The sequence below is a fragment of the Urocitellus parryii genome, assembly GCF_045843805.1.
Source record: "Urocitellus parryii isolate mUroPar1 chromosome 13 unlocalized genomic scaffold, mUroPar1.hap1 SUPER_13_unloc_5, whole genome shotgun sequence".
NCBI lineage: Eukaryota > Metazoa > Chordata > Mammalia > Rodentia > Sciuridae > Urocitellus > Urocitellus parryii.
Genome location: NW_027551773.1, coordinates 445,180 through 466,094, shown reverse-complemented (window position 1 = coordinate 466,094; position 20,915 = coordinate 445,180).

Genomic DNA, 20,915 nt, shown 5'->3' with positions numbered 1-20,915 from the left:
TTGCCACCTGAATTTTGAGTATTGAGACATAGGAACCAACTAGGGACCACCCATGGTCTGTGTCCCCCATCATCAGAGCTGCTCCCCTCGGAAATGAAGGTCAGATTCTGCATGGACTTCAGGGCTCCATGTGGACAACTTGTGCTGCTCTTTCCGTAAGATTCTAATTCCAAAGGTTTTATTCCTAGAGAAACTTTTGTTAAGGCAAAATGACAATATGGCCTGTCCACCTATCTCAGAAGCATGGCTCAGTGTTGTGTTAAATCTGATTTCTAAGTCCTCTGAGATTTCTCTGTGTCATTTCATCTGTAATCAGAGCAATCCCGCTTACTGTAAACTTGTAGTGACCAAGTGTCTCCCCAGGAATCGCTCCTGGAGTCCCAGATGTTACCTTCCCTGTATTTGCACTCAGAATCCACTGGCATTTGGTGTATGGTCACAGTAAACTCTAGGAGTAGAGGCATGAGAGCCTGGAAAGTGCGTTGGCTCTCATGACGGTGTCCTGTTGTTGAAGGCAGGGCACAATTTCCCTCTGATGGACTCCATTCCATGCACGTGAGAAGGCCCACTGCTGTTGAAGAGCACGGAGGACTTGCAGAGTGGGACTGCTCTATGACCAGCTCCATGACCTAAGACCTGTGTCTATGGGTCTGTTTCCTGGGTTATAGGGCAGAAAAACCTCATGACTTCCAGGCACTGGTATGAGGAGTGAATCAGACAATGCATATGGAACTAAAATAGCAAATTAATCCATAATATATAAATGTAAAGCATTTTCCCAGACTTGGCACCATGAGGATGAGCCAGGATCCTGCCCTGGCCAAGAATTACATTAGGAAACCATGACAACATAAGGCTTGTCCTTCTACCTGAAATTTCTTTGGGCGTTTTGCTCAACTATGGACTCATTTTTATTCATAATTGCCTTTTAATTTTCTTATGTCCTTTCAGGTTTTCACTGGATAATAACAGCACCAATGAAGCTGCAAATGTCAGTTACCAAAATAGCAGTGGTAGCAGCCAACCCGAAGGCCCATCTCAACTCCCAGGCCTGCCACCCGCTGACGGAGGAGAACGTAAATAATACATCATTAATGTGGGAGACCCTGGGTTTCCTCCCTGACACCTCAAAAAAAAATTAATAACGTTTTTATTGATTACTTGTTGAATGATACTATACATATATGTATATGATAGGCATATGCATACAGAGTTAAATGAAACATTATTGAAATTAATTTCCCCTGTTTCTTTTCAATGTGACTATAAGAAACTTTAAAATGATAAATGGTGACTCACAGTATATTTGTGGGACTCTGTTGTTGTACAACATGAAATAGAGTTTTCACAAGCCAAAAAGAAGTCAATTTCAGTTATCTACACTTTCTATGGGATCAGTTAGTTTTCCCCAAGCATTTCAATTAAAATTAATCTTCAGAATATAGTTTTCATAGATTCTGACCCACAAAGCACTCTGTTATCTACTTGAGTTAATGAATCGGAGGATGTCTTTTTATCTGTGTTTGAGGAGTACCCTGGAGCTAAGAGCCATAAACACAGAAGTTTAGGCATGTGTCAAAACACAACAGCCTAATGCCCTATTTAAGGTCCAATTCTTGGATTCCTACAATAATTTTCAAGCTGTATATTTTTCCCAATTTGGGTGACAGTTTAATTGATACTAATTTTCCATGGTAGTAACTGGGGAGGCTTTTGCTGTGGAGAGTGGTAATTCACAGGGTTTTGAAGTTATTGCACTTGTTAAATCGATGCATGTTAAGTTTCTACTCATCATTTCTTTACGATCACAGTAAATGCACAGATTGGTCATCCACTGGGATGTTTGTAAAACATATTTCATGTAAGCAAGATCGATATAATTGACCAGCTCTACAGACTCTGAGTCAGTCCACTTATCAGTGCAATAAGGCATTGAGAAAGATGATTCATTTCACTGAAGCTGGTGACTCTCATTTTTAAAGCATCTGGGATGCTTTGAAGAAGTGAAGTCTGGTCACCTGTGTGTGGTGGGGCAGGTGACTTGGAGGTTTAATGGCATGATGGCCAAAATAAACAGAGGATGCCAATGGTCCTCTTGGGATTAAAAAAAAATTGGAGCTTATCTCACAAGTAATAAATGTGCAGAAACACTTTTGTCTAGAATGTGAGATTAGGAAAACTAGGAAATTGAAAGTATAGAAGTGACAAGGATTTAGGTGACTTTGCAGTACCATATGGCTGATTGCTGGTAAATGTGTGATTTGATGCAAATTTGTGGTAATTCTAGGTTCCCCTTAATATTGTCCAAAGCAATCTGGCTAAGTATCTCCAGCATGTGTGTGGGCAGAAGGGAGCGCTTGGCCATTGCTTCAGGTTCTCCCACCCAGGACCCCCTTAAGGTCTACACAAATGGAATCTGAGCTCTGGGAAGGAGTGGTGACAGACACCACATGCCAGGTAGCACCACTGCTAAGGACTTCTGGTGGTTGAAGACTTGTTTAATAATTGTATTTTGAAAGTTTACAATAAAATCAACAATTTCCCTCAAGTGGTTCCTTTCTCTGGTTGCTCATTTTATTTTAAATTTTTTTTTTAGGAACTACTTCCAAACTGACTCTTGAAACTAGATTAGCAGCCAAATTTTTGCCTTTTAAATTGTGTGTTTTAAATTGATGAACAGCCGGAGAGGAACCAGCCTTCAAATTCACCTTTCAGTATCTGTCAGAACTTTCTTTATTTTTAAGGATTCTTTTTTTTTAAATTTATTTATTTTTTTAATGTTGGTTGTTCAAAACATTACATAGTTCTTGATATATCATATTTCACATTTTGATTCAAGCGGGTTATGAATTCCCATTTTACCCCGTATACAGCTTGCAGAATCACATCAGTTACACTTCATTGCTTTACATATTGATAAACTCATGTCTGTTGTATTCTGCTGCCTTTCCTATCCTCTACTATCCCCCCTCCCCTCCCCTCCCCTCCCCTCCCCTCTTCTCTCTCTACCCCCACTACTGTAATTCATTCCTCCCCCTTGTACTGTTTTTCCCTTTCCCCTCACTTCCTCTTGTATGTAATTTTGTATAACCCTGAGGGTCTCCTTCCATTTCCATGCAATTTCCCTTCTCTCTCCCTTTCCCTCTCACCTCTCATCCTTGTTTAATGTTGGTCTTCTTCTCGTGCTCTTCTTCCCTAGTCTGTTCTTAGTTACTCTCCTTATATCAAAGGAGACATTTGGCATTTGTTTTTTAGGGCTTGGCTAGCTTCGCTTAGCATAATCTGCTCTAATGCCATCCATTTCCCACCAAATTCTATGATTTTGTCATTTTTTACTGCAGAGTAATACTCCATTGTGTATAAATGCCACATTTTTTTTATCCATTCGTCTATTGAAGGGCATCTAGGTTGATTCTTAACATAACAAAAAAGAAGGGGCATATAGATACAGTTATTATTGTTGCATTTAATTTGAGCAACTTGATTAAGAGTCCAGTTTTCCTTTTGGGTCAAGTTTTACCCTGTTTTGACTTCCAGGAAAGAAATGTAAATTGCTCTTAGTTATCTTTTAAATACTGCCAAGGCTGCTGGTGTTTTTTACCTGGGCTCATAGAAATGCAGAACCCCTAACTACAGGATCTCCTCATCCAGGGGTAGACACTTGAGGGACAGGTGGCCACAGTGCAGTTACCTGCTGTCCGGAATCCCACATAGGTGTGGAAGTGATGGTGTCAGGCCCTGGAGGGTGTGGGTGCAGGACTGGTCATCTCACCCTGCCTCCCAGGTTCACTGAATGTGCCCGGTAGCTCTGCCTCTGACAATCTGTTATGAGGAATAATTGCCATCGGCATGGCACTTAAACATTCGGGTCACTGTTCTGAGGCTCTGTGTGTATTAAGTCTTTCTGTCCTCCGGGCACCTCTACCAGCTGGTACCACGCAAGCCCATATTGTACGTAGCTAAGGAAGCCGGAGCTGAGGCAAGAGCAGCACGGGATTCACCCAAGGGTTCTGGCTCCAGACCCTCCTGTTAGTCTCCTGCATGGGTGCAGGGTCCCCAAGCTCAGGGCTCGGACTGAGATGGGCACAAGCATAGGTAAGCAGACTGCTCAGGTCAGAGTGTGATAGGGGAGAGCCAGGCAGGCTAGGGGGGTGTGGAGGAAGAGGTGCTCCCCAAGGAGGGAAAACTTGGCCAGTCCTGGGGGATCAGAGGGGTGCTGGCTGCTGGTGGAGGGGACACTGTCCAGACAGAGGCATGGCCAGCGTGAAGGGATGGGAAAGCCGGGCCAATCCAAGAAAGCAATGTGGTTTGGTACTGCAGAGGCAGAGTAAGTTAGGGAGGAGTGTTCATCCCGCCCTGCTCTTCCATTTGTTCAGAAGATGTTTATTGAGCATCAACTGTATACCAAGCATTGTGCTGGGTACTGAGGGTTGAGCAGTAAACTCACGGATGGGTGGACAGAGGAGGGAAGGAAGACCTTATAACAGTTCCTGCTGCATGTCACATCAATCCAGACCCCCACGGTCTGCCCAACTGTTTCCAGGATTTTAACTCAGCATTTTCCTTCCAGCCTCCTTGACCCAGAGACAGGCCCCAGGGCACCAGATGCTGGCTTGTGTGAGTACCAGGCAGGATGAGCCTTGGGGGATGGAGGGTGGCAGATTGCCTCTGCAACTGCAGAGCTCCTAGCTGAGGGTACAGAGGGAGTGTCCCCAGGGTGCACAGTGGCCCCGCCCATCACAGCGGCCTGAGCAGAAATGGGATGCAAGGGGCCAAGAGGAGCCATGCCCAGTGGGACCAGAGTTCACAGGGAGGGTCTGCCACCTTCCACCATGGGGAGAGGACCCTGAATGGGTTCTGATAATCTGCCAGTCTGGGTCTCAGGCCCTGCTTGCTACTGGTGTCATTGTGTCTGTGGTAGATGACCTTTGGGCCTATGTGTTCTGTCCCAGAGGTCAAGAGGAGGCTCCTGAGCCATGCTGCTAGGGTTAGCCCTGGCTCTGCCACCTACTGCTTTGACCAGTGTCAGACAGTCTCATGCCTCTGGGTCTCCTCACCCATGAATGCAGGTGATAATGGCACCAAAAACACCCCTCTCTGTGGGCTGAAAGAGTAACCCAGCAGGCTGAGCTGTCACAGGTGTCCATAAGCATCAGGGCTGGACTTCACTGTGGTGTGGCCATCAGCTAACCATTACTGCTCCCTGCTCACAGCACTGCCCACTTCCCCTGACCCACCCTGCCCAAGGCACAGAGCAGCCTGCACCTGCCTCCCTGCCTTACCTACCCCTAGGCACACTCCTTGTCCCTCCCCAGCCAGCGCTGAGTTGACTCCCACCCTGTTAGACCCCTGGGCCACACACAATATGGCTTTAAAAATCACCAACTACAGATCTATCCACGTCTGTGTTCTCCTCAGAGGGGCTCATCTGCTACCAATTTTGTCTTCCTTTCCTGTTCTTTCTTTTTTTCTTTTTGGGGGCTTGTTACAGACAGACACAGCTGGGCACCTTCACAAGGCCACTGTTCACACCTCATGGAATTACCAAGGGCGGAGCTGAGCATGGCGTGCCAAGGGGTGCAGCAGCCTCTGCTTATAGGAAGCAGATGATGGCAGCCAAGTTCTGTGGATGGTGCGTTCAGATGCAGGAGAATGAAAACCAGCCGGGAATTGGATGAGCTGCTGCTGTGACATGTCTCCTGGGCCTCTAGGCGTGGGCCTTCCTGGTCAAGCCCCTTTCCTGTGAACCCCGGCCTCCCAGCCCACCGAGTGGGAGTTATCCTAGGAAGTATCCAGAATCCCTTCTGTCCTCTTTCAAGAAAAACACTATGACCTTGTCTTCTCTGGACATAAAGAGCCACCAATCACAAGGAACATCTGCCAATGAGACTCATTCGGTCTCTTAGGGAGCCCCTGACTGAGTCTCTACCCTGCCTCATGTTTCTGAGGAGCACGTTTTGCTGCACATAGTGGTGACTCCGCTTCTTTATGTATTTGCCAAGTCATTTACGTCACAGGTGAGTGAGACACTGTGGAAATGGCAGTGAGGAAGGAAGAGAAAATCTTGCCTCTGTGGTGTTGATGGGCCTCGTGGCTGGTCTGCACCATCACCAACATTCCATTTTCTTTTAAAACATCAGTGACACTGTAGATTCATTACTGGGCTATGAATTACCCTTAACTACAGTTTCACAGGTAGGAAGGGGAATTATTGAGTGGATCTAGTTCTGTGATGGAAAATAGATCCTAATCCCATCCATAGAAATATCTTTAAATGCTGAGTTGATAGAAGGTTCCTGAAGCATTGCTTTGGGAAGACACTCAGGTCATGCTGGGGGTCATCATCCATGTCTGCATGAGCATGGTGAAGAGTGGGGCAGCTCCCAGGCCAATGGCCACTGAGGTGCCATCGCAGCCTGTGCACCCTCCAGTCTGCAGACCAAGAAGTTATAAGACTCTCCCGATCACTGAACCAGACCCCAGATCACAGACAAGGAGGGTCACGGGTGGCAGATGAAGAAAGGATACGTGAACCCCAGGCACAGAAAGACTGAGGAAATGCAGGGTCACACAGAAAAGGCCAAGCAGACCAAACGCGGGCCACACTGTCATCATCATTAGTTTGCTGAGTAGTTTTCAAAACATCCTTTAATCAAGAAGCCAGAGACTCTAAGCTCCTGGTGAAGGAGGATAGGTGAGTCAGTTGTGTGCAGCACAAAGACTCTGAGTGACAGAATCGGGGAGGCCAAGAGGCAGTGTGTGGCACTCATGTGCTGTATACATGTGTGGGGGACGGTAAGGATCCACATTCACATGCATCCGATGGGAACAGATGCTGGAATGTGGCAAAAGAGGGAGCCACTTCATATGCAATGGCCTTGCTACACAACTCCAATGGCACACTGCGCTCTTCCCTGCCCCACGTCCATGTCTCTTCCTCTGAAGCTAGCTTCTGCTTTACTTTGAGGGATTACTCTTCCTTTACTCCCTGTCCATGTGTTTAGGGGTGGGGACAACCCCACCCTGGTTTCAAGAAAAGACATGTGACCCTGACATGGTTGATTAGAGCATCACAGTCCAGTGGACTGGACTCAGAGGTCAGTTCAGGGAAGGACTCAGGAGCTGATGAGATTCAAAGCTTCCTTGCCATCATCAAGTGGAGACAGATGTTCTCTCAAGTGGCTTCAGCCTGGGAGAATGAGGTCAAGCTACAGAGACCTCCACCCTGGGAGGCAGGGAGAGGTGATCCTCTCCGAGCAGACCCAGCAAAACAGGATGTACACAGACCAAAGTTGTTGCCATTATATAGCACCGGTACATAGACATCCCTAAAATATATTAGTTACATAAATCAATAAATTCCTACTGCTCCTCCACCACCATTTTTAAGTTGAATTTCTCTCATTTGCAACAACAATAACAAAAATAATCTTAGCCAATGCAATAAAGATCCATTTTGCACCTAAGACAGAGAGAAGACCCAGTGCTCTTCTTGCACCCAAGGTTACCTGCAAGGACCCCTGGATATCCTTCCCGCCGATGATCATGAGTTCTGCCATGTCCTCAGCGTGGGGAGTCCGCGCATGCACAAACAGGGTCCTGCCCACTGCAGTTATGTTTCTCAGGGCAACTAGGCTGCCATTGATGTTCACCCTGAAGTGTGGGCTTGACACCTCATAGCGCAGCTTGTCATTTCCTTTATAGTCACTGAAGGTCACTGGGAATAGAAAACAACAGAAAAGCATGGGTAGGTTGGTACCTCTCACCTATCAAGTGCAGGTCACCTGGAGGGTCCCCACCACAGCCCTTCATCCCACAGCAGGCCACTTGTGCCTGGGTGACTGTGACTGTGTGTTAATGGATTTTACTCGGTCAAAACACACCCTTGGTCACCTCCAGTTCTGAGCTGGTGCTAAATCCTGAGGATGCCAGGATGCAGGACAGGCCCTGCCCTGAGGGCAGTGGGTGGCTTGAACAGTCAGATATGGAAGAGTGACATTTAGGGAGGTGATCTAATTCTGGTATGTACGAGTGGCTGGGCAGAACCACAGAGCCCTGGGGAACATGGCGGATGGCTTCACAGAGGCAAAGTTTGAGCTGGAACCTAAGATAAATAGGAGGCTCTCAACAGAGCCGAGGGCATCCCAGACTATCCCGAGGCATGGATTCAGGAATGAGAACCAGGCAACCAGGAGCACTTGGAGAGGGGCCAATTGGAAATGGAACAGAGATATTGGGAAGTAGAAAGAAAGTCTGGAAGTGAAACCAGGTGTGTCTGGAAGACAAACTGAGGAAAGCCAGTAAGTTATGGTGCATCGTGACAGGCTTGGGCTATTTTCAGTGTGTCTCGGGTCAGGATCCCGTGTGTGCTCTGGTTCTAGTGGACAGCAGTGTTTCCCAAGGGTTGAGGTACACAAGGAGCACACGGGGAGCCTTGTGAAAACCCTGAGATTATAGTGTGGTGAATCTGGGTTAGAGCATGGCAGACAGAGAGGCCGGGAAAGCCAGGGGCCTGGTGTGTGTGCTAGTGATCCTGGCTGGACAATGGCGGTGGTGGTGGTGATGTGGGGAGGGAGACAGGAGCTGAGTTCCTGCAGGTATGGCTGAGCCATGTGTGGGAAAGCAGACTGAAAGTGGCTCCTGGATGAACCACGAGGGACCTGGGAGTCCTGCCGCCAGCACTGGTATGATGGCCCTTGTGCTCCCCTTTGGGAGCTTCTGTGTCTAGCACACAACTCCATTGTTAGGGCCTCCACCACCCGCCCTGTGCTGCCTGCCTGTCTGCCTCTGCTGTGGACTCAGGGGCCCTGGTAGGTAAGCCGAGGAGTAGACTCACTCCCCCCAGTATAGAAACATATGACCATAGTTCCCCTTATCTAAGGGGGACACACTCCAAGACCCCTAGTGTATCTCTGAAACTCTGGATAGCACTGAAACCTGAATAGACTATGTTTTTTTTCCCTAGGATAAAGTTTAATTTATAAATTAGGCACAGTGAGAGATTAACAATAATAAAAATAATAAAATAGAATAATTATAACAATACACTGGCATAAAAGTTATGTAAAAAGTTTGCAAATCAACATACTGTGAACAAAGTTATGTGGACCAATCCCCCCCACCCCTTTTCCCATTGAATTCAGCTCATGGTTGACCACAAGTAACCTAAGTCAACTAAAGCAAAAGCAAAGCCGTGGGCCAGGGGGCTACATGCTCTCTGATGAGATGCTTACTTATTTGGCAAACCTTTAATTGAAGTTTAGCACAGATACAGAAGAGTGCATAAATCAGACTGTGTGACCAATGAGTTTTTACAACATGGGTCCTAGAGCACCCATCACTCAGACCACAGGACATTACCCTCCCTTCATGGGTAGAATTCCACCCTCCTCCCCAGAGGCTGAGTCCACAGGTGGGGTTCACCTGAGTGTACGTGTCACTGACGTGGCTTCACCCAGCATGCCCTTGTGTTTGGCTGCTTTCATCCTACATCACATTTTGTGAGATTTATCTGCGAGGCCGCAGGTCATATCCTGACCACCAAACACTCTGCAGTATCTGGACCGCTGCACCCCAATCCACTCTGTGCCAGGCTCAGTTAGGGCTTACTTATTCTACTATCAATGGGCACCTGAGTTGGTTCCAATTTGGGTCACTTTAAACATTGATACTGGGGACTTTCTGCTATGTCTTTTGGTGACAACAACTACATAGGTCCCAATTCACTGTAAAGCCTTATAAATATTTGACGGACTGAGCTGATCTTTCTGCTCTGGAAAGATGACGCTTAAGGCAACAATTGCCTTATCAGATGGTGATATGGAGAGGGTGGACGGGTCACTTTCCACGTGCCAGGCTCAGTGACATGCATTTTACAGACATTCTGATTCAGACCTCACGATGACAAGGAATAAGAACTATTCCGATTCCTTCTCCTGACAGTTTCCAGGTAAGGTGACTAAGGTTTGAAGAGGGGCCAAGCACACAGGGTTTATAAAGGATAAACAAGATCTGAGCCCTGGTCCACGGGCCTTTCATCACCACATAGACTCAGTAAAGGAACACCCACCTGAGCTGAGCCTCCTGGGTCCTCTCAGACCTGAGGGTGTGCACCCTGCATGCTGTGCTCAGTCCTGCCCCCACCTTCCCACCAGCCCTGAAGCACCCTGCACAGCACTGCCTGTGCACCCCTGGGCAGGGCTCAGAGGCATCTCTGCATAAGCACACAGCTGGATGCTGGGGCATCTGCGGTTCTCGGGCACTTGCTTGCTTTCCCTCACCACCTTGGTCACCAAGACGATGCAGGCATGCCTGGTTTGGGCTTTTGGAAATGAAGGGGCTGCTTTCATTACCATCACCAATTAGCATTTGTCCCCTGGAAGCAAATTAAATGGCAAGGACTGCTGGGAATGTGTTGCTCCTGTGGTCAGCATGGGGGTTTTGGCCCTGGCCCTGGCCCTGGCCTGTGGATAGGGAGGGTTGGAACAAGGGAGAGGAATACAATATGTGTGAGGGTTTTCATTACACAACCAAATTCCTTCCTTCCTTCCTTCCTTCCTTCCTTCCTTCCTTCCTTCCTTCCTTCCTTCCTTCCTTCCTTCCTTCCACAGATACTTAGTGAGAGCTTGCATCAGGTTAGATGCTGAGGTTATAGCATTGGACACAATGAACACAGTCCCTAATTTAAAATCTAATGAGGGAGACAGACATTAATCCAATACCTTTATAAGTAACAGGGTCCTATTTCACACAATATGCAAAGGTCCTGTGGCACCAAGGGAACTGGGCACCAGCCAGTGAGATTAGCACAGAGGGCAAAGGAATGCAAGAAGCAAGGAGATAAGCTTCCCACTTCATAGATAAGCTGTGCTCCAGTGAAGTGGGACCTGAGGGCCACAAGGCCTTGCTCCTTAGAGAAGGCCCCTAGCAACTACAGGAGGTGCCTGCACCTGACTCTTGAGAGAATATGGACCCTGATTGCCAAAGGACCCGGGATTCTGGGCCATCTGTGCTCCAGGCTGTCTGACAGCTCCCTTTGCCCTCTGTCTTCACACCTCACACCTCCCACCTTCCCTGCACCTGCCCCCAGGCCTACCATTTCATGTGCTTGTCATGGTCTAGGCAGGCAGAGGATGCTTCTCATCTCCTTGGCCCTTGCTAACTCTTGATCATTCTTCAGGATTCAGTTCAAGCTGTTCTCCACGTTTCCAGCTCTTAGGGCCCTTTGTATCATGTTACACCAATATGTCTACTTTGTGTCTCTGTTTTCCCACAGACTCAGGAGCAGAAACTGAGTCTGATTCTTTCATTCATCTTTACATTTTCAGCAATAAACAGAATGCTTTGCTCCATACAGGAGGCCATCAATAATGATGCCACTTAGCTAGGTTTCTCTCCAGTGGCAAAAGAATGATCTCACAGTGGTGAATGGAGTCCTCTCTCATGCCATCAGTCGGGGAGGCTACAGGCAAGACTGACAACTGAGAACAAGGCTTCCAGCAGCCTCCTGATGTGGTTGAGCCCGAGAGTACAGGTGGGTAGGGACAAAGGAGCAAACCATGCTCACTCTCCTCTGCATTCTGGGCCCTGCATGCACAGATTCATGATGGCACTTGGCCTCCTATTTGGCCTAACTTGGACATGGATGAAGTCCTGGGTGGGTGCTTATCTTTCTCCAGAATTCCAATAAAGCTTTGTGCAACTCTGAAGCATAGGTGGGATGAAAGGGTCCTTGGACAAATAACAGCTCCAACACCTACCATTTGCAGAGTGGCTCCTGAGGGCCTGGCTCTGGGCCAGGGACAGTATAGTCCGTCCATGCAACCCCAGCCTCAGGGTGATGCTAAACTATAGCAGGGTTTCTCAACTCCCATTTTTTTCTCTTTTATAATTACCTATGCCCTTAGGAGCCTTTCCAGAAATTTCCTCCTAATTGCCTCCACCCTCATGAAATTTTAATATCATAGATACACTTAAATCTGCTTATATATTGCATGTGAATCTTATTCTTTTTAAGAACAAATTTGCCCTTCCCCAAAAGAACCTAGTTCAGGCAATTTTGGGTAACAGAGTCCCACTGAGAATGTACAGTACAGACTCTCTAAGCATCATTTCCACTTTCTAGAAGAGACTGAGCCTCAGGGACACTGACTAAGTTGTTCAAGGCCACACATCCTGGAAGGGATACAGCCAAAACATGCCCCCAGCCTGATCTGTCTCCAGAGCCCAGGTTCTGGGCACTCTATTCCTAGGAAGAGATGAAGGAGAAGAGAAATGACAGTTGCCCATGTCAACCCCCTTGGGCCTCTCAAGAATCCTGTGGGTGAAGGCACACTGGGGGCCACATCCACTCCCAGCATCTGGCACTTCTTAGGCCCCATGTGTCACAGCACCTCCCTGACAGGCCAAGGAACTGCCTGCCCTGGGGGGAGGGGAGGCGTTTGCCTATTTTCAACACCACCTGAACTCAGGAGCAGATGCTTTGGACCAGGGAATCTTTCTCAAGGCCAATATCTATGACACCATCAGGGGAGCATTGAAAAATCTCTCCCTCCAGAGAATAGACAGAATGGGGCTGGCTGGGCGCTGTGCACCTGGATCTTTCCAAAGCCCCCCTAGTCAAATGAAGTGCAGACAGAACCAAGAACCAAGACCTTAGGTTGGAAACTATTTGACAAGGTGCCAGGTTTTCACACTTACCCGCCATTCCTAGCAGTGGAGGGGGTACCTAGCATGCCAGCACTTGCTCTTCCCACACCCTGAATAAAGTAGTTCTACTGTTATTTTTAAGCCCTTTTCTAATCCTGGATCAGTTGGAGGAGCCCTGTGACCTTGGACAACTGAACCCCACCCAATCTTACTCCTCGATACGTTCAGCTGTGAAATTGTGAAATGGGCATAATAGCACCCCCCCTTATGGGCACCATCATCCCTGTGGGATGCAGAAACCAGACAGTTTGTGCCAACACACACGCAGCTCTTGGGTCAGGGCTGCTGCTCCACCAATGGGAATCACCATCAGTGTTCCCATAATTCTGGGCACCAGGGGAGCCCCCTTCCCTGCCCTCCAGACCTTCCCTCTTCTGGCTGGTGTCCCCCTGCCCTGTGTCCTTCGGCTTTGTGCTGGTCAGGCACCCTTGCTCCAGCCTGGCCAATGCAGATACCATGGAGACAGGGACTCCAGGCAGAGACTCCGGCTGATTCTGATCCAGCCCTGCCCACCTGTGAGTGCTTTGGTCTTACTTGCTCAGGCCCTGCCTTCCTTCCTTGCACCAGAAGTAGTAGAGGGAAAGAGCAGGAGAGGGTGAATCCCAGTGTGCTTCCTGAAGTGCACCCGACCCAGTTGTACTAAAATACTCCAAATGGACTGTCTGTAAGGACGACTTCATGTCAATCTAAGGGATGATCTTTCCTAAAATAGTGCTGCCGGTCCTGAGCTTGGCCTTCATGATCACCCTGAATCTGCCCATTATCACCTGGCATCAGTTGTAGGCAAGACTGTTTTCCTCTCTGGAAACAGAGGATGATCCTTATTCTCACGTTGAATATGCCAAGTCTATTTTTCCTAATATGTATTAAAATAAATCTAAAGAGTCAACTAAAAAATAAATGTCCTTTTATCCATGAAAACCCTCACAGCGACCTTCACTGCATCCTTGGGAATGTGGGTGGGGCTGCTTTTCTCCTGTCATTCCTAAGCCCCACAACGACCTGTTTGGCTCTACTGACCAGCCTTTGACCCGCAGCGCTCTGACAGCCAGATGGCTGGGGTGGACCAATACACCCAACATAAAGGAAGAAGGCTTGGCAGATGCCAACCCTAGGAAAGGCACCCATGAAGGTCACCCTGTGGTGGTGACTTTGGCAATAGCTAAATGACAGTTCTCACATATAGGAGGAATCATTCAGAGAAAGAGAAAGAATTCACCACACCTTTTCCCCTCTTCTTCCTTCTGGAGAACACAGACTAATTTCCTACCAATCCTCTCATCTTCCATTCCCTAAAGGGTTCAAGGGACACAATCATCAAATTGTCTCACAGTATTAGCTTGGTGGTCCCCACCAAAGTATCAGTGATTTGCCAGCTTTTCAGCAGAGATCAAGACAAAGTGTGTTTGGAGGTCCAGAGTTCAAAGAACCTACTTAAGGACGAAATTGAATGGATGACTATTTTAAAATATTTGTTTCTATAGAGACAGCCTCCTAAGTAGCTGTAAAGGACACCATGTGGATAACATAAAGGAAAAATTCTAATAAACAATTAAACTTGTGAGCAGCAAATATTTGGAACCTCTATCTGGGAGACAATGACTAGTTGCGCTGTTCTGAACTCACAAATGACTTCTGCATGTTGTTTATCATGGTGGCATTTCAAATAGCTTCTGGAAAGGAAAAAAGTGATACTTATAATACACTGAACCTGAGGATTTATTGGAATCAATTGCATAACATCATTCTTTGAGATAATCTTTGAGCACCCCAGGAGGAAAGAGGGGGGAGCGAAAACTCCCCACCTGGGGGAAAATGCAAATTAGAAGACAGGCACCACTCAGCGTTTCAATTATGCTTTCACCATGTTTCCACTCAAAATGTCCTCTGGGCTTAATGCAAATGTCACAAAAAGACAAACTTTAGCTGGGAGACAAAACCACATTCAAAATGGGAAGTTTGGCACGTGAATTAAGGGGCTTAATCTTCCTGACCTTGATTTTCTGCTTTTCTATTTCTCTCTTTTGAATATGATTCTTAGGGATAAAAATCCCAAAGGCATAGATTTCTTTCCATTTAGAAATAACAGGTGAAGGAGCAAATTAAGCTGTATTATGATCCCAGGAAATATGAAAATGCAAGTGGATTTAAATTATCTGCAAAATAAAGACTAGTTCTGCTCATACAGACATGTATAAACCCATACATGGATCCTGTGCTCTTCCGGCGTGTTTGGTCCATCTGTGAGTCATGCACTCTCACCTGAGGTAGACAGATGGTCTTAAGGAAAGGTAGAATCTGTCCATTGAGACTTGCGATTGAGTTTGTGCATAAGCTGTAGAGCCTGCCAGCCTTAGTGCTCAGACTGCTTGTTTGCCTGTGCTGGGACTTGAGTAATTCTGTATCTATCATCTGGGAGCTGGAGCCTGTCCACAGGCAGGTGTGTGGGTTCCTCCAGGATCTCTGGACCCACACACAAGAGGATGGCTAGCTACAGCAGTGGTGTGCTGGCCATAGAATAACCCGGATTTGTAGCATATGTCAAGTTTAACCATGTGAATGCTCTATATAGAGCTGACCTCAATGTACCCAAGTGCCTTCACGGCCTTGAAAATTCTCTATCATCTTCATGGGCTTGCAGAAGTACCTGTACTAGTCATCTTCAGAGACAAGGCACTGGCCCTGCATAGCAGAATGTAAATGGCTTCTTCTGTCTCAGCCTGAATGGAATCCACCATCCCCATTCCCCTCGCCTACTCACAAACACAAACACAGAATTCAACTGCCCGTCAGCGTGGAGAGCCTGCATAATGGTTGATCTGCAAAGTGTTTGCGGGCACAGAAAGCCATCTCGTGACTCAAGTAGCATTTAGTTCAGAAACATCAGATGGACTCTCCCCAGGATGCAGACCATCATTTAATTGCTTTTCACATCCCTTAGCATCCCACTGGCATCCAGAGGCACTAACTTCCTTTTAAAGAATTCACAAAGCCGGATCCTGGGGCTCCTCGGACCTGCCCGGATGAGAGGAACAGAAAGCCAGGCCTCAGTTTCCCTGATGCCCCTTCCTCAGGCATTCTGGGGGGGCAAGCTTTCACCAACACGGCTCAGTCCCTCCCACACTGGGTCAGACTGGGGGAGGAACAGTAAGCACATCCCCTGGCCTTGACTCATCCACTCTCCTGATTCCCGAATGCTCTGGACTGTGTCCCAGCTGAACCTCTGGCTCAGAGTCAGTGCCAACAACCACCACTTCTACAGGATTCTGGGAGTGCTGCTAACCATGACAGATGGACACAGGCATGGATTTCGTCTCCAAACACTGTGTAAATTTGATAGGTGCACACTACACATAAAACAGTCTTAATACCATCTTGTGTCAATTCCAACTTTGATATAGAGTTTCAATTCTATCATGACAGCAGAAGGTATAATGAATGATTCAGTCAAGTGATCCTCAGCCGAAACCTATTTTTGCCATGTAAACCCTTACGGGCTTCCTCTTAGAAAAAGACAGAGCCCACATCTGATTTCAGGGGAATTTTTCTGTCTTTTATTAAAAATGGAGCTGTAAGCTCTGAAGCTGCTCTTTTCTGTCAAGGTGTTACAGTCTCCTCCTGCTATGGATTCTTCAAAACATGGCAGTTTGCTTTCTGATAGGGCACTGTGAATTGCCTACCTGAGGGTGGTTCTAATCACTATGAATTGGGTATTTCAAATTGGAATTACTTTATATATCGCACAGTGCCTGACACAGTACACATTCAGCCCTGTTTGTTGAATGAATAAACAGCAGATCTGAAACTTGGCAGCTAAGAAAATTTAAAATTCCCCAAACAAAACTGAGAACGATGGCAAATTCATGTGAAGATCTGAATAAGTCAATTTGAAAGTCACCTTCTCAGCGAAACAGAAATCATGGTTTCAGCAAGTCTGAGAATCACCAAGTCTTGGATTTACAGAGATCTCCTCTTGATTTTTTTTTCCTCATTGCTATCCATGTCTCTAAAAAAGCCCTTCATTTCTGATGTACCTAGAAATTATATGCACACTTGCCTTCCTCCTCCGAGCTTCTCTGGGGTGAACTAATGGAAGGAGAAGTTTGCTTTACTGTAACTTCAAAAGTATTTAATCTCGTGTCTGTAGTTGTTCAGACACCTGTGGCAGTGTGCTGGCTGAGCCTGTGTTGGGACACAGAGCTCAGTTGTGTTCGATGACTGCAGTCTGGTGATTTCCCAAGTACCTGTATGTGAGTCTGCAGAGGATGGGGCCTAAAAGGAGGGTGATTTTTGGATGAGATCCAGAGAGGCACAGAGTCAGAAAGAAGATAGAGAGAATACAGCCCTGGTTGCCTGGCCAGCCCCAGGGATCCACAGATCAGGGGAAGAGGAATTTATAAATACAAGCTCAAAGATTCATAAACCACAGATGACATCAGTATTCTCGAGCACCATTACAGAAGTTCCCAATAACTTTTGGTTCCCAATAACAAACTCTTATGGTGAAGGGCAGCTTCGCTCACCTCTCTCTGAGTAGAATACAGCTTGGCCTGGCCCTGGTGCAGAGATGACAGTGGAGACAAAAGTGGCTATAGGGGGTCTTCAGTTGTCTCGAGGGGTTAGCAGCCTTGGGGATTTTTAGGAAGGACTTGTCACACAGAGGGAAGCAAAAAAAAAGACTCCCTCCAAGACCTTCCCAGGAATGTCAATGAAGGAGAAGACATAGGAGCACTTGTCGGTTCATTTGAAGATGCCCCTAAGATCTTCCAGAAATTGCACAATAAAGGATGAATTGAGGTCCCATTATTGTGCATTTGGGGGACTGTGAGTCAGTGCAATGCAAATATTAATATCTATTTAACCTCAAATTTGCCAAAATACTGGAAAAGCCTAAAGAATTTTAGATTTCTATTTAGAAGGTGCCTTCTGTATGAAATAATTTGCTCTTCATTGGACACTTCCCAGGGGGGCCTAAATGACTATTTAGCAATAATATTGTGAAATACATTCCAGTATTAGAGGATGTCTCTTACAATTTGGAAATTCTATTATTCTAAGGCTCAATGTATTTATCCGGTAACCCATTGAAAATGTCATTTCTTCATTTACATTGTGAAAGACAGTAGGCATTAAGGGATGAATGTCAACATAAAAATGAATAAGTTCATTATCTACCTTCATGATATTTAGAGTCTGAAGGCTGACCCCATGATTATCTGGAGAGATGCCATATTGAAGAATCAGTGTTCCATTTTGTCATCACATCAAAAGGCCAAATAAGTGCCATATTGTAGAAATTACAAGCAGACATATCATAATTCAATATAATAAATTCTTTCTAGCAGTGAGAAAAAGTCAACCAATGAACAGGCTCACCATTCCTAGAGGCATCCAAGGAGAGGACTATCAACTTTACTGAAGATATGAGCTCTCAAAAATTGCTTAGAAAGCAAATTTCTAATTTTCTCTTGTTATAAAAATAAATGTGTCATTCTAGATAATTGACCTTCTATGTTATACATCTTATTATAAAATTGGATTTTTTTCACATAAAATTTAATAAGCCAATTTTGGTGAATTTGTTTCCAAGCTACTATATCCACAAAATTGGACAAATTAACTGGGTATAAAAATATGCAAAGCACCAGGCTTTGGTTTATTTTGGTAGCTGAGGGTACCTTCAAGACCACATCTACATCCATTCCATACCAGATTGGCTTGTGTAATGACGGTGACCATCAAAGGGTTCATGAGGACAGACACTGGTGATTACCCAAATGATCTCCCTAGGTTCCCCAGTCATTTTATGAAACATACAATGTTGTCCATTCATGTTAGAAGTTTATCTTCTATAACAGTTGCCATTTATAGAGCATTCTCTATTTGTCAAGCTGTGGGTCAATACCTCATGAACATTGTTTCTTTAAATTCTACTACACTCCCACAAAGGGAGTATTTTGTAGACGAGGAAATCCAAGGTTCAGAGAGATTGAGAAAAAAAATTATGATCAGATAGATATATATATAGTAAAACTGTAGAATTGCTTTCTACATCAATCATAAAATCCTGTCTCATGACCCAGGAGAGAAGGGAAGAGGTGGGTCCTTTCAGGATGGTGGAATCCATAATAATTGTTGAAAGTTCTTCTTTAGATGTGCATGACTCAATGGGGGGCAAAAGTGAGAAGTGGAGAGAGTTACAAAAAACTCAGTGAAGTAGAATCTTGGTGTAAGTGATTAAACCCACTGGAAAAATCCTAGGAGTGAAATCCAGAAGACTTTAGGGGTCATAGTTTAGGGAAAGTGCCCAGATCAATCTTCATGCAGCCCAGAACACCCAAGCATAGTCAATGGCTTTTATTAAAATGGTTTGTTTAAAGACTGGAAGAAAAGAGAAATGTATTGTTGGTCTGTACTTGGCTTTTATCAAAGAACTCTTAAGATGTGGGTTAACTGCAGGTCCATACCTGCTGTTCTGCTACTTAATCCTCACAGATATTCATACATGGACTTCAGAATGTCAAGTCTGGTTTTCACAGAAGTTGTAGATCATCTGTAACCAGCATGTGGATGAACATCTTTTGTAGAAAAATCCAAATGCTTTTTGAACATCCTACCCTTCATTTTCTGGGGAAGCCTGAAATGCTTCTAGGCAGAGATGGACTTGTGCTTCCTGGATTGCAGAAGAGGGTCTAGAATGTTTCCAGAAGGCAGAGCAGCACTTGGGTCCTCATGTATATCCTCTAGGGAGGCAATGGGTTTCCTTCCTAAGGGTGTGTGCCCAAGTCGTGGACAAGGTTGGTGGCTCAGGAACATCCATACCCAGCAAGTTACTACAGTCTGCAGGGCACCAGCTTCCACACTGTGAAAACGGTCTCCTTCCACACTGTGAAAACTTTCTCCTTCCACACTGTGAAAATGAAGGGTAGGATGTTCAAAATGCTTTTGGATTTTTCTACAAAAGATGTAGAAAAAAACTTGGGAGTGCTGTGAGGACCCGAGCTTCCTACAACCTCATCTCTGTCTCTCTGGCTCAGCACTAGACCTGGTACAGATTTGGTGATCAAAAAATGTCAGTGGATTCTTTTTGATTGTAATCAATTAATTCATTCACCTCCTCCCTTATTGCAGTGAATGAGATGCTCATCAGCTGTGATTACAAATTGGTTCTGTCTAGTTGACAAGACCGTATCTGGAAATTAAAACACAACGGTTTGGTTTGCAGTACATGAAGGACAATTAATTTTTGTATGCATATATGGGCTTTCTGATGTAAGCAAGAAGATGATCAGCCCTTAGGTCATGCCTATTTATCCTCCAGTTGTCAGTTGCCAGGTTGGCCTTAGTCTATGCAAGGCTACAATAATATAGTCACTGCAGGTATTTCTCTCAAAAAATGGCTAGCCATGGAGCAAGGGAGCCCAGAGGAAGCTGAGTTTTACAAATGTTTGTGCTCTCTGACTTCTCTTCTAAACTGATCCTTTTAGTCTTACTCCAGGCAGAATTCAGACTCAAAATGTATATTAAACTCAGTTGAAGGAAAATCAGACTTTAATGTTGCCATCCAGGTTTGAGTCTTCTCCAAACCACCTACCAAAACTGCTGAGAGACAGAGATACACTGACTACTTCCCAAGGGGTTGAAAGGCCATTTCTGTTCGTATAATTCTGCACAGATAAAGAGATAACATCTCAGCACTTTGAATAATGATTTATGGAGGTCTTATTATTTTAGAAGGCCCATGTAATTAAAATTTGAAGAATCAAACTCAATTTTTTTAGCATTAGAACCCAATAAAATTCTGGTAATCAAGCACACACATTCCAGAGACAGTACATTATTCAGCTCATTTAAACGAAGATTCACAAGATAAAAAGATCTTTTCATGATGAATTCAAACCTTTCAAGGTTCTAGACACAAAAATATCCAGAGCATGTTCACATGTTGGCTCAGCCCTCACACAAAATCCTTATGACTATGGTCTAGAGAGATGATTCCCAAAGTCTGATCCCTGAGCACACTAGAACTTTTACTTTTATACATAAGCAAGTTTGAGGAACATCAAAGCCACAGAGTTGATGCAGTATCATTGGATGGTGAAGTCTATATTCCTTACCTGGGTATAAGCTTGTTAACAACCTAGGGACGCTTAGCTCATATAGCTTAGGTCCTTCTACTGCATTAAGGCTAAAAGGGGACTATTGTA